The following is a 20,195-nucleotide window of genomic DNA, read 5'->3' on the forward strand; positions in this document are numbered from 1 at the left end:
GGAGGATCCTGGATCTGGGTGGATTGGGAGAAACGGCAAAGTGTGGTTTTCCACCAAAGCGGAGACAACTCCCTTTCTTCCAATATTATCTGTCTGCAGTCCCGGAGGCTGCATTTTCAGGACCCCACTTCTAGGACCGCATTTCTAAGACCCCAGTTTTTTGTGACAGCGCCACCTACCGAGTCGGAGAACCGCAGTCCCAGGAACGCATTTCCAGGACCCTAGTTTTGAGGACCGAAAAACGTGCCACCAATGCAATATTTCCACCCAGTTTTAACTACATTAGAGTGTTTTTTTTTCTTTCAAGTTTTATTACACCCAAATACTACTTTCTTTATTGCAATTAAACCAGGTTCCTAGGAATGTTGACAAATTATTGGGTCTAAGTAGCATATAATAACTCAAGTAAAATAAACAAGGAATCATTTTATAGTCTTCAGTCACTATGGACCACATTTTCAAGTACAGAGGGAAGACAAGGATGACTCTGGGGGTAGATTTAAGATTTTGTATTTTACAAAATAATATAAAACACCTGAACTTGAACACACAAAATATTTTACAAAATAATATATAACTGAAATTGAACACACAAAATATTTTACAAAATAATATATAAAAACTGAAATTGAACACACAAAATATTTTACAAAATAATATATAACCACTGAACTTGAACACACAAAAAAAACAAATTTGATTATGACGTGAACCACATAGACAGAACTTCAATGGATGGACAAACACATGGACAACATCATCACTGACTCCTAAGAGAGAGAAAGAGAAGTGATTTAAATAAGGACCATTTAGTTGACTATGTTCTACTCTCTAATTTTAAATTTCATATTTAAAAGATCTTAGTTACCACAGAGTAATGATAATGATAAAAATAATGATATCAATCTCCATACCAATTAATTTTCATAATACAATTATTGCATACTGTTCAAAGATTTGAAAAAAAAAATGATTTCGATGTTCTCGGAACAAAGGTTCTAGAAACACTCATGTCGTTTCTTGAAAAACATTTTTAAGTTAATTTCATATAAATAAATAGACATAAATTTGGCCTAAGCCTAGTGCTTAACCAATTTATTTATTTATCTTTTGTCGTTCTATTGCCTACCTTGAGCTGTGTCCTTGATAGCACTTCATATAGAGTACAGTATACAGTAAATGACACAATCTAACACGTGGGATTTCAATTATTATAATGGCCTCTCGGATATGTCTGACTATTAAAATGTCATATGTCTCAACCAACTTTATAAAACCATGTCAAAATGAAGAGACGTACACATAACATGTATTGTGGGTAACGTTAAACAGGCTGACTGTGAGCAGGTGACAGTGAAAACATTAAGATTATTTTAACTGAATTAAAATGGAAAAACAATGAGTAATAAACAAGCTTTCAGAACAAACATGCTACAGTTTATTGTGCTGTAAATAAGTCAACACAGGCTTATCATGCAACAGTTCCGTTAAATGAACGTGCTAACAATTCATTTTCCAGCATTAGAGGCTAATATATGATGGCTATGCATTCAAGACTGTTTAGCAAATCACCAGCACATTAGCAACGTTAACTTTCCAATGAAATGCATCACAATTGTTTTTAAAGTTAAACAAATAAAAATTGATTCGCATTTGATACTCACACTCTGAATGTCATTCATCTTCGCTGGTCCTCTAATTCGATAGGTGGCGTTGTCACTAAAAACCTAGGGTCCTAGAAATGCGGTCCTAGAAGTGGGGTCCTGAAAATGCAGCCTCCGTGTCTGCAGGCAGATGCTACTCCTTTCTTCAGCCTGCCAGAGGCGTGACTCCGGTCCAGTTTCTCATTAAGCATGTTGATGTTATAGCAAGGTGTCTTGCCTATTTGTTTTTCATAAGGTCTGATGTTTCTTTTTTTTTTTTTTTTTGGCAGTATCGTCTGATTTGATAAGTTTAATTTCCTAATGTGTAGTGCTGTTTTTAAACTTGTATTCAAAATATAATATTTTTGTTATGTCTAAAATTAGGAATTAAAAATGAATTGTTTCGTTCTGCATGAGCAAAAAAACTTTTTTTTTCCTCCTTTTTGCAAGGTCACCTTAAGCCGCTTTCGAAATAATGTACTGCTTAGAAATTTAGAAACAGAAGTCATTAAATTATATTTTGGTATTTTTGTTTTTTGTTTATTTATTTTTTTAATCTAAAGCAAAGTATAACGCTCCCAATATAGCCTACTGTAACGGAGCTGCCAACATTGTTAACTCGTGTGCATGAGAGAGCCTATTTAAAGCAACACAATTTCTTCATCCTTTTGCAATATAACGAAATTTTAATTTGAATTACAATGGTCATATTTGTGCTTTTTGATTAGGGCTATATATTATGTGCAACATTTAAATTCATATTCAGAAACAGGTAAAGTTACTTCTACCATTTGTTTTTCTGATTAGCCTAACTTTTATTAGCCTGCAAACCAAAATAAAATAGGCCTAGGCTAGTCTACTTGATTATATTATTTTTTTAAATGGATAGGCTATCTCTGCTATTCTGAATTAACAGGATAGTTTAATTTTTTCGTCCGCAGAACAAAATTGTATAAAAAAGAACAGCATACAAATAAAAAAACAAGTTTACTTAACATTAGAATCACAATAGAGATCAACCACGATCAGATGATAAGAGTAAATCATTTGTGACTCTGATGAGAGCTGTCTCAGTGCTATGATACGGTCTAAATCCTGATTGAAAATCCTCGCAGATACCATTTCTTTCTAAAAAAGAACATAGTTGTGGGGATATTGCCTTTTCTAATATCTTTGACAGAAAAGGTAGATTCGAGATTGGCCTGTAATTGACTAATTCTGTAGGATCAAGTTTCGTTTTTTTAACAAGCAGTTTAATCATATCCATCTTAAAAGTTTTTGGTACGTATCCTAATGACAAAGATGAATTAAAGGTTTCATATAATGGTACATGCACTTTTACAAGTTGATTGTACTGCAATGTGTGTTGGCAGTGCTTGTACACAACAATCATATAATGATAAAAATCCATCCAGTGTTTTTGTTTTAATCTCCTTATGTATTCCCGTCTCAAATCGAGCCGTTTCACCGTGTGACGTCACACAGCGCGTGACGCCCCTCCCACGGTTGTTGATTGACAGCAGTGTTTCAACACAGCCCCGCCCTGAGCGAGCTGTCATCGTAGTCCGTCATTGTTGATACACTGGAGCAGAATGGCGTCTAAGCGATTGTGTTGTTCTGTTCTTGGGTGCAATTTACACAGAAATCATTTTGATGTTCCTAAATTTGCACTGCTGAAGGCGCAGTGGCTGAGTTTTGTTTACGATGGGAATATTCCCCACGATCAACGTAAATGCGTTCATGTTTGCGCGAATCATTTCTCACTAGACTGCTTTTTAAACGAGGGTCTGTATAAAGCTGGTTTTGCTAAGAAGCTGCTCCTGAAAAAGGAATCGGTACCAACTATTCGTGTTCCTGCTGCACCTCCAGAAGAAGTGATGTAACGTTTTATTAACCTTTTACGATACATATTAATCTTTGCAAATCGCTTGCACGCTTCACAATGAATGCGGCTAATGTTTACACTCGGGGTACATTACGGCATGTTACTGATTAAGTTACTTAAACAGTTATAACTGAATGAAGATGAACGGTAACACAATACCGGCACAATACTGTTTACATCTTGCAAATGCATGATTCAAGACTATTAATACTGTAATTGATGTTATCTGATCTCTGATTTTTGCTTTTTATTTTTGCTAAACATAAAACATTTTCGTACTGCTCTGAACATAAACGTACAACAAATTCTTAGGTATCCTTCAACTAGCCTACTGCTAGAATCATTACTGACATGACAGGACATGTTTCAGTCACGATAGTTGTACCGAACACTGAGATACCGTTACGCATCACTGACAAGCCTATATTTAAAAAAAAAAAGTTTTTCAACATAAATCTGTCAACGAACTAACCTATACAGTAAACGCATAGCGTTTGTATCCCAGCACTCTACCCTGACAGTAGGCTACATACAAAAATAGATCAAAGTGAAATTACGCATGTCACACTATGGCTTGTACATTCGCTTCGTTTCATTCACTGTTCGCGCTTGGTAATGATTAGGGATGAGTACCGAAACTCGGTATTAAACGGGCCCCGGAGCTGAATTTCAGCCATTTCTATTTATGATAATATTAAACCATTTGTCTGTGATGCAATTTTGCTATTCGCAGTCCAGAAGAGAGAGAGAGCGATCTCTCACGCGGAGCCACAGCGCTCAAGCATGACAGCCCTGCTTAATGAGTGACAATGAGGACAGAACTAAACACTTTAGACTTAGATGGACTTTTACACTTTAGATCTGGGTTACACTTTAGATCTGGGATATTATTCTAATTTTATTTTAGATTTCGGCTTTCAAAGAATAGAAAAAAAGATATTTGAGATGAAACCATTACAACTCATTCTGTCTAGCGCAACTTCCTTCCCTTCACAGCGATGAATGGACTTAAATAGTTGGGAGAAAATGATGGTGCATCATTCACCTATTACATCTGCCATCGGTCTTAAAGGGGCAGCGTCTAATAAACCTGCTGACGATTGAGCCGTTAATGCGAATCAAACAACAAAAGGCAGAGAAAATCACCCACAGCTCTTGAATTAATAACTTAAACTTTAATAAGCATTAATCTATCTATGATAAACTATGCAGTGTTATTTTACATTTGATTACTAAATTAAATTTATTTTCAGACAGAAACACTTAGGCCTACCTGAAAAGTAATTTTAGACCTCCCTGAAATTAAAGCACTGTGTATATAATTTGTATCTTTGTTTAATTGTATTCTTTTTTTGAACATGTGTTTGTACTTGTTTTTGCTTATCGTATCCTATCTCATGTATATAAAACAAAAAAGCCTGCACACTGCTGCATAACAAATAGCCTAGATATTTCATTCGTTTTGTGTTAAAGCATTGATTTTTCTTTTGCTATAGATACTTTACATTTCAAAATTAGGGCTGAACGATTATGGAAAATAATCTAATTGCGATTTTTTTAACCAATATTGCGATTGCGATTTAATATGCGATTACTTTAAGTTCTTTACCTTCTGTATTAGTCGACAAAGACAAGCAATAAATCATTGTACAGTAGGGATGGGAATCTTTAGGCAGCTCATGATCCGATCTAATTTTTTTCTTATTAATTAATCTTAATAACACTTAAAATATGTATATTGTAAGGGGTGTACAGTTAAAGACCCAGAACCAGATATGAAGAATGAAGACCCAGAGTCAGAATTATAAAAAATTAAAGAAAATATTTACTGAAGATAGTTTGCAGTTTCATCAGCAGAAGTCAGCTTCAATACTCACACAGGAGTTCGTAGGCCGCCCCTTAAACGATTGGCTTCAATGACTCCTATATGTTTAAACACATTGAAGACCTTTCTCAAACACAAAACAAGTCCCTATTTCATTTCTGGAAGCTGTGTTAAATAAGCAAGCACTGCATTCAGATATCAAATACAGACATTAAAGAATACATGAAAAGAACATTTCAGTAATCACACTGGTAACTTATATAAATAAAGTAAAATCTCCAGAGAAGTCATTCAATTCATTTGATATTTAGAAGGAAAAATATTGATTAATACCTTAATTATAATCAATCATTACATATACATTGAAGCAGCAGTGGATTCCAATCCACCCCCTTCAATATAATTACATGTGTAAATATACATACTTTAAATATATATATATATATATATATATATATATATATATATATATATATATATATATATATATATATATATATATACACACATTTAATTAAACCAATTACATGTTAAGAATTTTAAATGGACTATAAAATAATATAGCTTCAACATATAAAAGCTAGTAAATAAAGAGGAACAAAAAAAAGTTACTTCAGTATTTAAAAGTAGGCTGTCTGAAACGTTTTCTATTCAAGAGCTGGAGTGATTTTCCCCCTATACGATAAGCTGCATCCACACTAATGCACATATCTCTTTTGAAATTGTAAATGTGGTTTGTCCTGTTGGTTTAAGATATAACTGACCATGTTAACATTAATTTCGCGTCAAAAGCATTTTGAGATGCAAGTACATTTACCCAATGAGTCGCTCACAGCCGCATGCACGAGCGCTCTTCACAAAGCGCGCCTATTTTAAAATGAAAGCAGCTTTCTCAGTGATTTTCATATTTTTAATATATAAGCCAACTGCATTCCAAAAGACATAAATAATGCCTTTGTGGAGCATTAGTAAGGAAAATTCCGGCAGCCAAGACCGCGCACTGCAAGAGTAACATCAAAGCGGCAAAACCTGTGCAATGAAGCCCGCGACTGTCCTTGTAATGCGCTTAAACCCCGAACTTTATGAAAGCTTATTTTTCGGAAGGTTCGAGCGGTGTCGTGTGTTTGTGTGTGTGTCTGTGTGTGTGTGTGTGTGTGTGTGTGTGTGTGTGTGTGTGTGTGTGTGTGTGAGAGAGAGAGAGAGAGGGAGAGAGAGAGAGATTGATTAGAAGCAAGCAGAATACGGTTGTTTCTAAAGCACGCGCAGTCATCACGCATCTGTGTTTAAAAACTAAGGTCAGACTCGAATCTGAAATTCTCTGAATCGATCTAGAATTGTTGGAGAGAGAATAAATAACACAATATCACATACATAAGAAATAAACAGTTTTTTCCTGTATCCAAGACCTATGCGTAGCGTGCCAAATTGATGCTTGATCTGCAGACTGCTTTTCTCTCGTGTGTCACGTGACCAGTGTAATCGCAGCTTTTGCGGTTACAAAATCGCATTTCATCATATCGCGATATTATCGCAAATGCAGTTAATCGCTCAGCCCTATTCAAAATATAAAGCATGTTAATTATTACCCGAATGTAAAAAAAAAAAAAAAACACCAAAAAGAACCGATAAGAATACCGTTCAAGTACCGGATCGATAAGCAGTATCGGTAAGAGTAGTAATACCATTAAAACCTTAACGATACCCATCCCTAGTAATGATACAGTAAATAAAATGTTCGCGGTCACCGTTCAAAGTCATATGGGTTTGGGCACCATAATAAATGCATTCTAAAAAACCTTTTAAACCTGCATTAAAACATCTCGACACCGCTTTAACTTGGCCCGAAGTTCTGGAAAAACTGTGCCCAGATCCCCCCCCCCTCTCACCTGTCTAACGGTGATTGTGTCGACTGACCTGAAGGAAACCACAAAAATGTTGGTGGAGTAAACTCAAACTATTGAGGACGTCCTACAATTTGACCCTAAAATCAAGAGTGGTTTCTTTTAAATTGAATTTTTTTTTTTAAACCAAAAATGTGTTTTAGGTGGACTGATCAATACAGTACACAGAACATGTAGGATGTTGGAAAATAACTGTCTTTTCTGTTAACCAAATGCTTTTTAATATTCGCTATTACTTCAGTGCAAGTGAACATGCTCACCGTTATTTGTTGCTTAGTGACGTGTGTGTTCAAGTAAGCCAGAAATGCGCAGATTCTGCGCAATAAGCTGTATTTAATATATCATGAGGACTCAAGAGTTGCGTATTTGCGCTAAATCCGCGCAGATTTGGTTCCAAAGTTCATTTTTACCCTTATTTGGTGGGTTGGAGGGTGTTAATTTCAATCCCTGAATGTTGCACTCCTGTTTGTCATTGTGCACAAAACTTCATGCCAATAAATCATCAGAAATATTGCTGACTTGTGCGCGCCCTCTTTGCGTTAATCCTAATGCCTGTTAGTTGTCTGTGGGAAAAAAAATATATATTTTTTTCCCCCCATTAAATCTTGAAAAAAAAATAGACCTACCTACTGACAATTTTTTTTTTTTTTTTTTTTTTTTTTTTTTTTTTTTTTGCTGTTACTGCAAACCAAAATATTTTTAAGGATGGCCTTATTTTTTTAAGACATAACCGATTGTTTTTGAGAGGATACTCCCCAAGACCGGAATTTAGACAATGTTGTGTGCTTTTGACCGTTAAAGCGCTATAATTCGCGAAAAATAACTCAGTTTTGTTACTCACAAGCTGTTTGTTATGCGGTTTGAAATCGCTTGAATGTTTAAATAGGTAAGACTTAAAAAGACGCACAAATTATAAACAATAGTGACGATGCAATGGCCCGATTGTGCAAGTGACATTTCCATCAAATGTCCCGACTCCTGAAACGCGAGAGTCTAGAATCACCGCCTGCAGCTGCAGCGCGATTGGCTTGCCTTGTGTAACCTATTTTGAGAGACAGAGAAGACGCGGCATTGGCAGAATCGCTCACGCTGTTTGTGGAATTGCGTCTCGCAGAATGTTTTAAAATGACTGATTTGATTTTATAATCTGTTAGAGTAAATTTACTCATAGGCCTACGTGCTAGATTGAATGAATGTTTGCGGGAATTCCCCGCATTATAAACGCAAGACCTGCAGGAAAGATTAAAATGATGCGCTATACCCGCAATCCCGCACCGAAATTCGAGCCCTGGACTTCCAAGAATACATAACAGCTACAGGTGTATGCACTATGCAACACTATATACAGGATTCACCCTATTATACTTTATCGACACAAATTGATAAGTCAAACAGCAAACAGCCATTCACTATAAATCGGCTGTCTTTGAGTTCAATTGAACGAGGGTTAAATTACTCGTCAGGCTACAGAAAATTGGTTTCATCATTAGAAGTTTCGCAGCCAGACATGTTGTCAGCGAGTCGCGCTATCAACAGCTGATCGGAACGTGCGCACTGTTGACGTTGACAGCAGTGCGGATTGATAGAAATGGAAAGAAAATAGTGCCGATTAAAACTGAGGTATGAATTTTGACCGGCGTGTTTTTTTTGTGTTAAATTAATCAAGCTTTGAAACGCAAATCTTTTTTTCACGTAAAAACGCACAGTTTTGTGGCCCCGGAAAATAACCGGAGTACTTTCTTGAAAAACTTCCAGCGGCCAGAACTCTGACCAGGGAGGTGACAACAGAGTGGGTCAGTGTGTATGCACTATAGTGCATACAACTTCATGTCTTAAATGGTTGAACTAACCCTTTAACATGTACCAAACATGATTGGAATTTGCACTGCAGCGCCACCACACCTTGATGCTCATGATAAGAATAGCATGTATAGCTATCTTTATTGAAGTGAATTAGGTTTAAATCGCTTTCATGCATGAATGAATAATATTTTTGCTATTTTACTCATAATAATCCACGATGATCACATTACACAAAATTGAGTCAAAATAAAACATTATCAATATTTTTGAGACCCCCCAAAATTTCACGAATCACGTTTTCAGGGGAGCCCATGTCTTAAGGGAAGCCGAGATCCCCCTAGCTCCCCCGTAGTTCGCACCCTGATCATAACATTCTGCTATAAAATAGAAGTTAAGGTCTTTTGCCTTGGTCTGACCGATTGTCATTCTGTGGGCAATGCTAAGGCAGAATACAGTAACTTCCGAAAAAGGGTCAAAGGTCAAATTTGAGTTAAAAAAAAAATGTAGATAGGTTAATACAGGTATACACCACAAATACAGTGACTTTGTCTCAAGTGAGTTAGATGTATTGAGAATACTCAGGGTTGGCTTATTCATAGTGTGAATTCAGGACACACTTGTATCCTCTGTAAAAATGTATTTTTATATAAATATTTATTTTTTCTTCTGAAAATCTGATGACATATTTTGCACACAAGTAAAGGTGCCCAATATCAGTAATTTCTGCAAATAAATTACAAAAGTAAAAAAAAAAGTGTTAAATACTTGTCGAAGTGGAAATAGCTCTTTATTTGATTATCATAAAAATGTGTTTTCTATACAGAGATATCGACATCAGTAAATATCGGTATCGGCCATAACAGCAATATTCATATCGGCAATCGGTATCGGCCACTATTTTCACATCGGTGCATCACTAGGTCTAACCTATTTGTAACACGGAGTCGACTTTGCAGCCTTGGCTAAATTAACTAGGCTATAGCCTACATGAGACTAGATAATGATCTGAGATGTCATCGCACTGCTGTAGAATTTCAACGGCATCAACATTGATCCCATGTGATAATATTAGTTCTAGAGTATGATTTTAACAATGAGTAGGTCCTGACACGTGTTGTCTTATTCAAATAGAGTTCAGAATAGAGCTGTAGTCAAGACCACCTTTGTCGAGTACAAGACAAGTCAAAGACCAGGACTAGTCGAGTCCAAGTCAAGACCAAATCCAAAGAGGTTTGAGTCCAAGACGAGACCGAGTCCGAGTCAAGACCGAGTCCAGGACAGGGGAAAAAAAGTCTTATGCATGACATTATCAAGACAATCATTTTGGGTTATTATTTGTTGATCTAAAAGCAAAATCAGTGTCACAACACCCAGGATTTTTAATATAGACATTCCCCTTGATATCATATAATCTTCTAATCTAAATAAAACAGAATGATGACATAAGGTGACAGACAGTCTGTCTGCTTCTTAACCTGAGCCCCAGTACATGTTTGAGCTATAAGACTATGTGCCATATTGCTAGAGAGAAGAGCAGCACCATCCCAAGAGGGATGAATAACATCTCTTTTCAACAGGTCAGGTCTGCCCCAAAAACTTTTCAAATTGTCTATGAATTCTATATTAATTTGCGGACACCACTTAGATAGCCAGCTATTGAGTGAGGACAGTCTATAAGTATCTCATCACTCCTGCAAACAGGAAGGGGTCCAGAGCAAATTACAGCTAAGCATTAAAAACTAAGCTCAGAAAAAAATCGTTGCATTGCGATTCTCTCTCCAGTGTTTCTGGATCGGTTCTGATAATTTCAGAATTGACCGAGAATCGTGATTCATCTGTTATTTTTCCTCCCACCTCTAGTATATAGTTTCAAAAACTTATTTGATTTGTTGTTGATGGATGGAAGTAGGCTTTTGTTTAAGAGTTTGTTATATGGTCCTATTTTTAAAATCGTATCCCCAACTCTTTAGTTTCACTCACATTTTAATGTTCTTTCATGTCTGTAGTGAGTGTGATTCAGGTCTATTGAGTTGTTATTTTGCTTGAACCCCCCTCCCCCTCTCCTCACCACAGCTTTCTACACGCATTTCTTCAGCCTTTTCAAATCTGAGGTGTGAACGACCGGTGCTAAAGGGAGGGGGGTTTATGACCCCCTTAGGCTTTAGGCCTTAGGCCTTATCGAGTCATGTTAACAATTACATTCTATACAAGAACTCTGAGTAAAAAAACAAAAATACTCACCATCATCAGATTTGCTGTTTCAAAGAATGCAGTTGCTCCTGGTGACCATTTGTGGGTATCGCTTCTCGGCCTTTTGGCTAAGATCAAGTGTAGTATCTGTTCTTATCAGTTTAATATCTGATACGTGCCCTACCCGGGCACCATATATTAAATTGATTTTTGGATCAGGGAGATGGAATAGGGGCTTGCTCCGTCCACTCCACGCATCGACCCGGTATTGCAGTACCTCCGGGAACGGTGCACCCCCCGAAAGTGTGAAATGAAAGAAATGTTTAGTCTTTTGTGGCAGTAGAGATTAATGATAGTGTATGTTAAATATGGTTGTTTAAAGTTGTTGTTGGTAATCATATACTATACTAATAGGGTTGGGCATTGTTTTGATTTAAACAATTCTGATTCCAATTCTTCCTTTCGATGTCAGTTCTTTTTCGATTCTTGATTCCGATTCTTTGAGGGGTGGAGTCAAAATATGTCACAGGCTCATTTCACAGAGGAAAATTTTATTTTGACTCAATGAGTTTTAGTTTTGGAAGCTGCAGCCCATGTGGGGTTCAGTAAATTCAGTAACATTGTTGTTCACTACAATTAGCAATTTGGTCAAGCACTTTGTTACACTACAATCACTTACCTGATTGTGACGAAAGGAGGACGAGACAGTGGACCTGCGCAGCACGTCGAAAACGCTACACTCCTTGTTAATTTGTACACCATGCAGGCGTAGGTATTTAGTCATTTTTGTAGTGCATCCTCCCATGCAAGAAATAAGTTTGTCAGATGTGTTGACCTGTGCCGACCCAGGCTTTTTTAAGGTGAAATAAAGCATCAACGTTTAAGCGCCGCTTACCGTGCTCCATGGCTGCAACAGAAAAAGTGGGCGTGGCAAGCACTTAAGGAAATCCGGTGGCCACTATGGACCAAACCTTGCGCGTTTGGAGCCGATGATCGGAATCGAAAACAAATTTTCTAAACAATTCCAATGGCATCGTTATTTTTGGAACCGGTTCTCGATGCCCAGCCCTATACTAGTAAAGCTAGAACGATGATTATGTTTGGAATGCTTGCTTAATATTTAACAAAGTGCTGTGTAGTGATGCAGCTGACTGTCTTTTTTAACTGCATGTGAAACAGTAGCTAGGTTTTATTCAATGATAAACTTTCGTGTGCAAAAGCAGTGGTTCACAATTTGGCCTATTAGTCTCATTTTCCCCTGCTGGCAGATGCTGTAACTGCAACCATTACACATGCAAAACATATGTCTCTTGCCTGATTGGTGGAGTCAAGTCTTCTCTATGATTGGTAGAGAGATCTACAGTCGAGTGTTCAGGTAATTGACAGTCAGTGAAGACTGGTAAAACAACATGACAGATGATTTAACAAGATCAAGAGTTTAGAGTATAGATTGAGGGTTTAGAATAGATTGTGCTGATAAACCATGTGTAGTGTAGTGGCGTCTCACCGTGGTTGAGAATGATGTTGCCTTCAGTCGGTCCCCTACAGGGAACGTGTACAACTCATACTTACCTGGCAGGGGAGACACCATGATCATGAAGGTGGTTCACCCAGGGCGAGGCTCAGCCATTGCACTCCGGCTGTGCTGACCCCTGCGAATTCCCCAAATGTGGGAATCTCGACTGCATAATTTCTGGTAGTGGGGGACTGCGTTCGCGCTCTCCCCTGATATTCTGGTATAATAACAGATTTGGATAGTGGTCAGTTTTCAAGTTTTTAAAACATGAATTGAGAAATAAAGACATCATTAATTGATTTGTAGAGAAGATTTTCATAAAGTAATTTTTTTTTAAGATGGGCTTAAATGGTAGCATGGCAAGCTAGACTTATGAAGATGTTAGGTCTGTGAACTCATAATTGGCATACTTCATTTTGAGGGGCGGGATAAACGGTTGTCTCTCAAATTCCCTCTGCATGCAATAGGACAGCGCTAATTCCCTGCGCTAATGGTACACGCAATAGGATAGCGCCACAACCAACCAGAGCAACGAACGGCTGTGGCTGAGTGAGTCCCATGCGTTTTTCCATCAGCGGAGCTAGTTGATAGGCCTATATTAAACCTTTGCCGTATCCGGTCGTCAAAACTCCGAACACATCTTCCTTTTTTTAAGAATGACTTAAGTGACGTTCTCTTAACTCCAAGTCATCCAGATTCGCGGCCAAAGCCGATTCGAAAGACCGCTGTTCGCCAGCAGCATCTTCTTTGTTTTCAAGTAACAGATCACCTATGGAAATCACGCGGAACCGTCACAACTCTGCCGTCATTACATTAAGCCCGCCCACCAACTCTACACACGATGTGATTGGCCTGACCAGAGTTTGGTTTTTCCAGCTCGAATGCCAACGGAGAGTTGCTAGACCACACTTTGCTGCAAAATATTTTTTTGCTCCCGCTAGGGTGCGTCTAGATTTCTAGGCTACCTAAATGGTACAGTGCCACAAAACCACATCTTACATTTTTAAAGGAAAACATTGTCTTTTTTCACCATTACTCACTGTGGAACCATTTAAGCCCACACTATGTGTTTCAAAACTTCCCTGCCACTGAATACATGTATTGATGTTTTACTTCTTTAAAATCAATACATTTTTAAATTTTGTGAATCAATGATGTGGGCTTATTTGGAACACATGCAGGCATAAATGGTGCCAAAGTACCAATTAAGCCCATGCCAGACTTCTGACTTTATTCCTAAAATATCTTAATTTTATATGCTAAAATGTACATCAACTAATTAATACATTTTAATCACAAATAAGAGATAAATCTTGCATTTTAACAAATTATTTTTCTTATAAACCATGTCAATATCTATGAAAAAATACCTAGACTTAGATTTTGGTGGGCGTAATGGGTACATTTATCCTAGTTTAAAACCACAATTAACGCTCTGGTTTCTACAACTTTCACTTAGGAGCAAAAATCTGCCTTTTAACTTGAAATAAATAAAAATTTGACATTTATTGCGATAATTATCGATATCGACTGATATAAAACAATTATCGTGATAATTGTTTTTGGCCATATCAACCAGCCCTATATGAACCTGACATGGGGAGATGTCCATAAAATAGCCCAGAATCGATCAAAGACACTTTGTGTTCCAACCCCGCCCCCGCCAAAAAGCTGTCACAAAGAACCAGCAAAAGTAATGATTATGAATGTCAAACATATCAAGGAAAATTTTTAATTATTAATAAACTATTGTTTTCTGTGTCCGTGTCCGCTGCAAAGATGAATTTCACGATGCTGACTTTCGACTATAGAGAGAGATGCACATTTCATACAAATTACAAAAACAGAGAAATCTGTTTCTTTTCGTTTTAAATTTTGTTTAAAAGTAGACGTTTCAAGCTTTCTATAGATATATTTCTCAAGTCTGTGAGGCAAGTAGCCTATATGCAGAGTTTCGGTTCATTTGAGATGAGTAGGGTCCTATAATTTCCGCGATCACAGAATCGCGGACGGAATCGCAGAATTGGCAAATTAACGCGGAATCTAGTGTTAACGCGGAATTTTACATATGGAATGAAATTGTTTTTGTGTGGGAGAAGAACGTATGTCTGGGGAAAATGCAGACCGGGGGAAGCAAATCTGCCTGACACAAACCCTCCCGTCATTTCAGCTGCCTCTCCCACTTCAAAACAATGAAAGCATGGCGAAGCGGCTCTGTTTTCGTCGACGCTAAGCCCTCAGTACCGAACCGAGCAGTTCCCACATCACTGTTTTCAACCCGAAAAACATTGTCTAAAGAAATAGGAATCGAAGTTTCCAGAACTAAGCCAGAACTCACCAGAACTAAGCAATGTTGGGGCATGTTGAGCTCGGCTTGTTCCTTCTGCAGCTTTCTCTTCTTTTTTTGACAGTTCTGTGAGAAAGTCGCCACCAATGTTCTGTTTGAATAATGACATCCGGTAAGTGCAGTTAACTGTAACTTATAGCCTATAATCCATAAGAGAAGTATTGCTATAAGTACTTGCAATTAAAATCTAACTCCAACTGTTTATGTTATGCTTTGTCTTTTATGCCTGTGTTTGTGTGTATTTAATTGAACATTATCTGTAAAAAAAAGAAAAAAAAGAAGAAAAAAAAGTAAAATGCAAAAATAAATAAATTAAAAGTGCGGTAATGCATTACAATATTGCGCAACTCTGTTAAAATGTAACTAATTGCGTTACTTGGTTACTTTTAAAAAAAAAAAGTAATGGATTACGTTTCTTTTGCGTTACTTTTTTCACCTGGGCTGTGCTTGTTTTTTATAACAAAAAAGTTATATTTTTGGGCAAATGTAAAGACCCTTTCTCACCAAAAGTAAAATAATAAGCCTCAGGCTGAAGGAAATGCAAATTCATGCGTGTACAGTAGAGGGCGCTGCTCAAGCAAACCTTTCAGCGGTGCTGCCATTCAGGATAGCCGAAGAAAGGATGCAGGAAAAAAAAGTTAAACGCATACTTTACCAATAAAAACGATAGTAATTTTTGCTTGGGCATAAAAAAAAAAGTTTTGTTCCGGTAAGTTGTCAGTTCAGGTCATGGGCAGGTAGGGAATTTATTTATTTATTTATTTTTCTCCAGTGGCAGCAAGGGATAGGTGGGAAATTATCATTATTTTTTTTTATTTTACTTTACAGTAGCGATGGATACTCTATTTTTTCCATAGACTGTAAAAAATATGGACAAAGCGTCTGTGACGTCACCCATAGACTTTCTGAAGAACGGTTTTGAAGCCGTTTATGGGGGGTATGGACGGCGCCACCTTGGAAAATCTTTTCAGAAAGGATACAGAGGTGGTATAATGTGTTGTCAAATTTCAGGAATTGAAATTCACTCAATCACGCTGGTAATCAAAGTTAACCACTTCCTTATTTTTCATACATTTTATATCTAAATACGATCTAAACTAACGAGTTAGAAAAAAATTCACCCCCCTCACATTTGTCAGGCACTCGGAAACTATCGAAAAATTCAAATAAAGTCCATGGGACCAACCTGTAAAAACATTTTATGCTGTGAAAACGGACATTTTAACATGGGGGTCTATGGACATTTGCTCCCTTTTGGGACCTGCCCCTAGCGGATTTTCGATGTATTGCAGTTTTTCGCACTTCCGGGTAGGCTTCATTTTTCAGATTTAGAATGTTGCCGCTTGATTTTTTTCATAACATAGCCTACCTGTACTACATGTACTCTACCACCTTGTGTGTCCCAGCATGTTACACACACACACACGCTGATTTTAAATGTGTGTACTTTTTTCTACTCCTAAAAACCAGACATCTCAAGCAATGTTTCATCTAATACCTTTAATAGTATTAACCTCAATACAAACCTTCTCAGAAAAGTTTTTTTTTTCAAGCTTCTTTTTTTTTTAGTTTGCTTCATGGTTAAAAAAAAATACTATAGGCAATAGCCTATATTTATTAACTCACGGGGCGTGTCAACTAGGGCTGCAACTAACGATTATTTTAATAATCGATTAATCTGTCGATTATTTTTTCGATTAATCGATTAATCGGATTAAAAAAACAGAAGGAAAAAAAGCATTAATTTCCAACCCTTTATTCAAAAACAGAACTGACAGTGCAAATTCACAGTGCGAAAGTGCACAAACAGGTCACTCCTTGAACATCCCTGAGCTGTTAAAGTAATAATAATAATAAAAAATGGACTAACACAAAAAACATACACATGTATGCTTTACATCTGCCAAATATATAGGCTTTTTTAAAATAGTGAACAAAAAGATTTATATTTTTGTAAAAAGGGACCTGAGCTGTTAGAACAATAAATAATTTGATTTTAAAATGATTTGTTTGAACGTCAGAACTTGCTCTCTACACTACACTCACAGACGCACACACTCACAAAGTCTCACACTCACAGACGCACACAATCACAAACTCTCACACTCACAGACGCACACATTCACAAACTCTCACACTCAGACGCACACACTCACAGACTCTCACACTCACAGACACACACACTCACAAACTCTTAACACTCACAGACGCACACACTCACAAACTCACACTCACAGACGCACACACTCAAACTCTCACACTCACAGATGCACACACTCACAAACTCTCACACTCACAGACGCACACACTCACAAACTCACACTCACAGACTCACACACTCACAAACTTGTGTGTTGTTTTGTTTTTTGTCAAATGTGTTGTAATCTAACAAAATGTTTGACATTATTTGACAAGCACATGCACACAAAAGACAAGTCTCGTGCAGTCGGATAATAGGTAATAATAATAGCAACAATAATAATTACAACAGAAGATAATATCTCTAGTCTATCCTAATATTAATTATAAATACAATGTATATAAAATATATACAATGGATTGACTACCTCATATGGTGTGTAAGGCCTATTTTGCAGCTCATCCATTCGGAGCATATAGTGAAGTTTCTCGGAGTCATTTAGAAGGAAAAATTCTGTGCTGCAAATTGTGGAAAAAATATTCCTCTTGTAGTGGTACTTGGGACAGACAAGAAAGTGTTTTCATCTTCTGTCTATCTGATTGAAATCACAGTCTGCTATTTCAGTGGTAAAAATTTAATTGGTTTTATTTATTGTTGTCCATTTATCGAACTTCCATGCCTCTTAATAATTACATTCCTATGTACCAATTTACCAATGCTCGGACTCGGTCTCTCTCGCGCGCAGACACACTCGGTATCTTTTGCACACTGTTGCTCGCGCGCTGACACACTCGGTCTCTCTCGCGCGCAAACACACTCGGTATCTTTTGCACACTGTTGCTCGCGCGCTGACACACTCGCTCTCTCTCGCGCGCAAACACACTCGGTATCTTTTGCACACTGTCGCTCGCGCACTGACACACTCGGTATCTCTCGCACGCAGACACACTCGGTATCTTTTGCACACTGTTGCTCGCGCGCTGACACACCCGGTCTCTCTCGCGCGCAGCGTCCAGTCCGGCGCCTCATAGCTCTGCTCCGCGCTGAACACATTTTTTTATACTCAAACATCTCCGCGACTTATTGATAGTCGCGCGACACAACGAATCGATAATGAAATTCGTTGCCAACTATTTTAATAATCGATTTTAATCGATTTAATCGATTCGTTGTTGCAGCCCTAGTGTCAACACGCGCAACCACAGACATGCCTGCAGACATTTTTTTTCCGAGCAAGCAAAATGAAGTGAGCGAAAAGTACTGTGGGCAACCATTTCAACATAAAGGGCGACGAAGTTACCTGTAAAATATGCTGGGCGGTATTAAAATACAGCAGTAGTACAAATACGATGCAGTATCATTTGCGAAGCAAACATCCACAAGCATCGAGTGATGAAGGGCAACAAACTTTGCCCTCCATAAAAACAAATGAAAGGCTCTTCTCGAAGCTGGCCACTCTAGCGAGACGTTATCTGTGCCATCCCAGGATATCTGTGCCATCGGAGAGGGTGTTTTCAGCCGCGGGTCTAACTGTCAACAGGCTGCGCTCCAGACTAACCCCACATCACGTTAACATGTTGCTTTTAAAAAAATAAAAATTAGACAAGGTGTGGATTGAGGTAGGCCTGCTATTTTTATTTAACAAAAAATCTTAGTCGAACGGAAAAAAATAGCCGGTTTTTGAAAGCTTCGTTCAAACAGATACAGTGTTTTATTTTTGTCATCTTAATTTGTTAATTATTTCAGTTAAAAAATATATATTTAGTGTAGGCCTATTTTATGTTTTTCTGTCACTGTCAGAAATGCTGCAGCTGCGTGAAAATTTGATCTGAATCCAGGTTCTCTTGTTGATCTGTTCTGTATGCTGCTGTTTGCACTTTGCACGTTAAAATAAACCCTTTGATAAATAAAAAAATTTTATTTTTAATGGGTCACAGATACGCGTCAATTTTATTTTTATTTAATGCCAATTCAGTATTATAATCTTATCAGTTAACGGTTAATAATCGATTGAGCGGCGGTTGCTGGTCGGGAAAATTAACCGAAATGAGCATCCCTAATTTGTGTATTTATTTAATTTGTCTTATTTCTTCCCCAAGCTCATAAAATAAATTTGGGTCGCACATGAATTTACGGTCGGTTGGAAACTGGAACCAAACAAATTTTCTTTTTATGCCTTATGGCATAGTTGGCGTGTCTACGTGATACGCCCTCTGGCGTTCATATGGAGCAGCATTTACTACCGATCAGCCGCGTTGCATTGACAAGCTGTAGATAAAATAATCGCAGCCTTTGCCAAATTGCGTACCGTTTCATTGCGATTAATCGTGCAGCCCTAATACCGGCCATATTGGCACTGGGTTTTAGTACCCAACCCAAGCCCCCAGTGTTTTATTTTTGCCTCTAATCACCTTTGAATGTTCTTTCATAGCTGTAGTGAGGGACGCTGGTCTATTGTGTTGTGTTATTGTCTTGAACCCCTCCCCCCTCAATACTGTCCCCTGTCCCCTCCCTTTACCCCCACCCCCCCACCACCACAGCTTTCGCCACACAATTTTTTTTTCAGCCTGTTTCAAATCTGAGGTGTGAACGACGGGGGCTAAAGTAAGGCGGGGTTTATTACCATTCAAGCCTTATCTGAGTAATGTTAACAATTGGATGCTATACAAGAACTTGAGTAAAAAAAAAAAATCTTACCATCATCAGATTTGCTGTTTCAAAGAGTGCAGTTGCTACTGGTGACCATTTGTGGGTATCGCTTCTCGGCCTTTTGGCTAAGATCAAGTGTAGTATCTGTTCTTATCAGTTTAATATCTGATACGTGCCCTACCCGGGCACCATATATTAAATTGATTTTTGGATCAGGGAGATGGAATAGGGGCTTGCTCCGTCCACTCCACGCATCGACCCGGTATTGCAGTACGTCCGGGAACGGTGCACCCCCT

General features: G+C 37.8%; 3 non-coding genes across 3 annotated transcripts; all 3 read left to right on the forward strand.

The window, feature by feature from the left end:
* The first annotated feature begins 11,355 nt into the window (after positions 1–11,355).
* On the forward strand, positions 11,356–11,546 carry LOC143737899 (U2 spliceosomal RNA). Its single transcript, XR_013203772.1, has one exon. It is a non-coding gene; the product is annotated as a U2 spliceosomal RNA (small nuclear RNA).
* Positions 11,547–12,811: 1,265 nt separating this feature from the next.
* Positions 12,812–12,975, forward strand: LOC143737885 (U1 spliceosomal RNA). Its single transcript, XR_013203758.1, has one exon. It is a non-coding gene; the product is annotated as a U1 spliceosomal RNA (small nuclear RNA).
* A 7,029-nt stretch (positions 12,976–20,004) lies between these two features.
* On the forward strand, positions 20,005–20,195 carry LOC143737902 (U2 spliceosomal RNA). Its single transcript, XR_013203775.1, has one exon. It is a non-coding gene; the product is annotated as a U2 spliceosomal RNA (small nuclear RNA).

This window comes from Siphateles boraxobius, unplaced genomic scaffold (genome assembly GCF_051911475.1).
Source record: "Siphateles boraxobius isolate OS27281-9 unplaced genomic scaffold, OSU_SipBor_1 130, whole genome shotgun sequence".
Classification (NCBI taxonomy): Eukaryota; Metazoa; Chordata; class Actinopteri; order Cypriniformes; family Leuciscidae; genus Siphateles; species Siphateles boraxobius.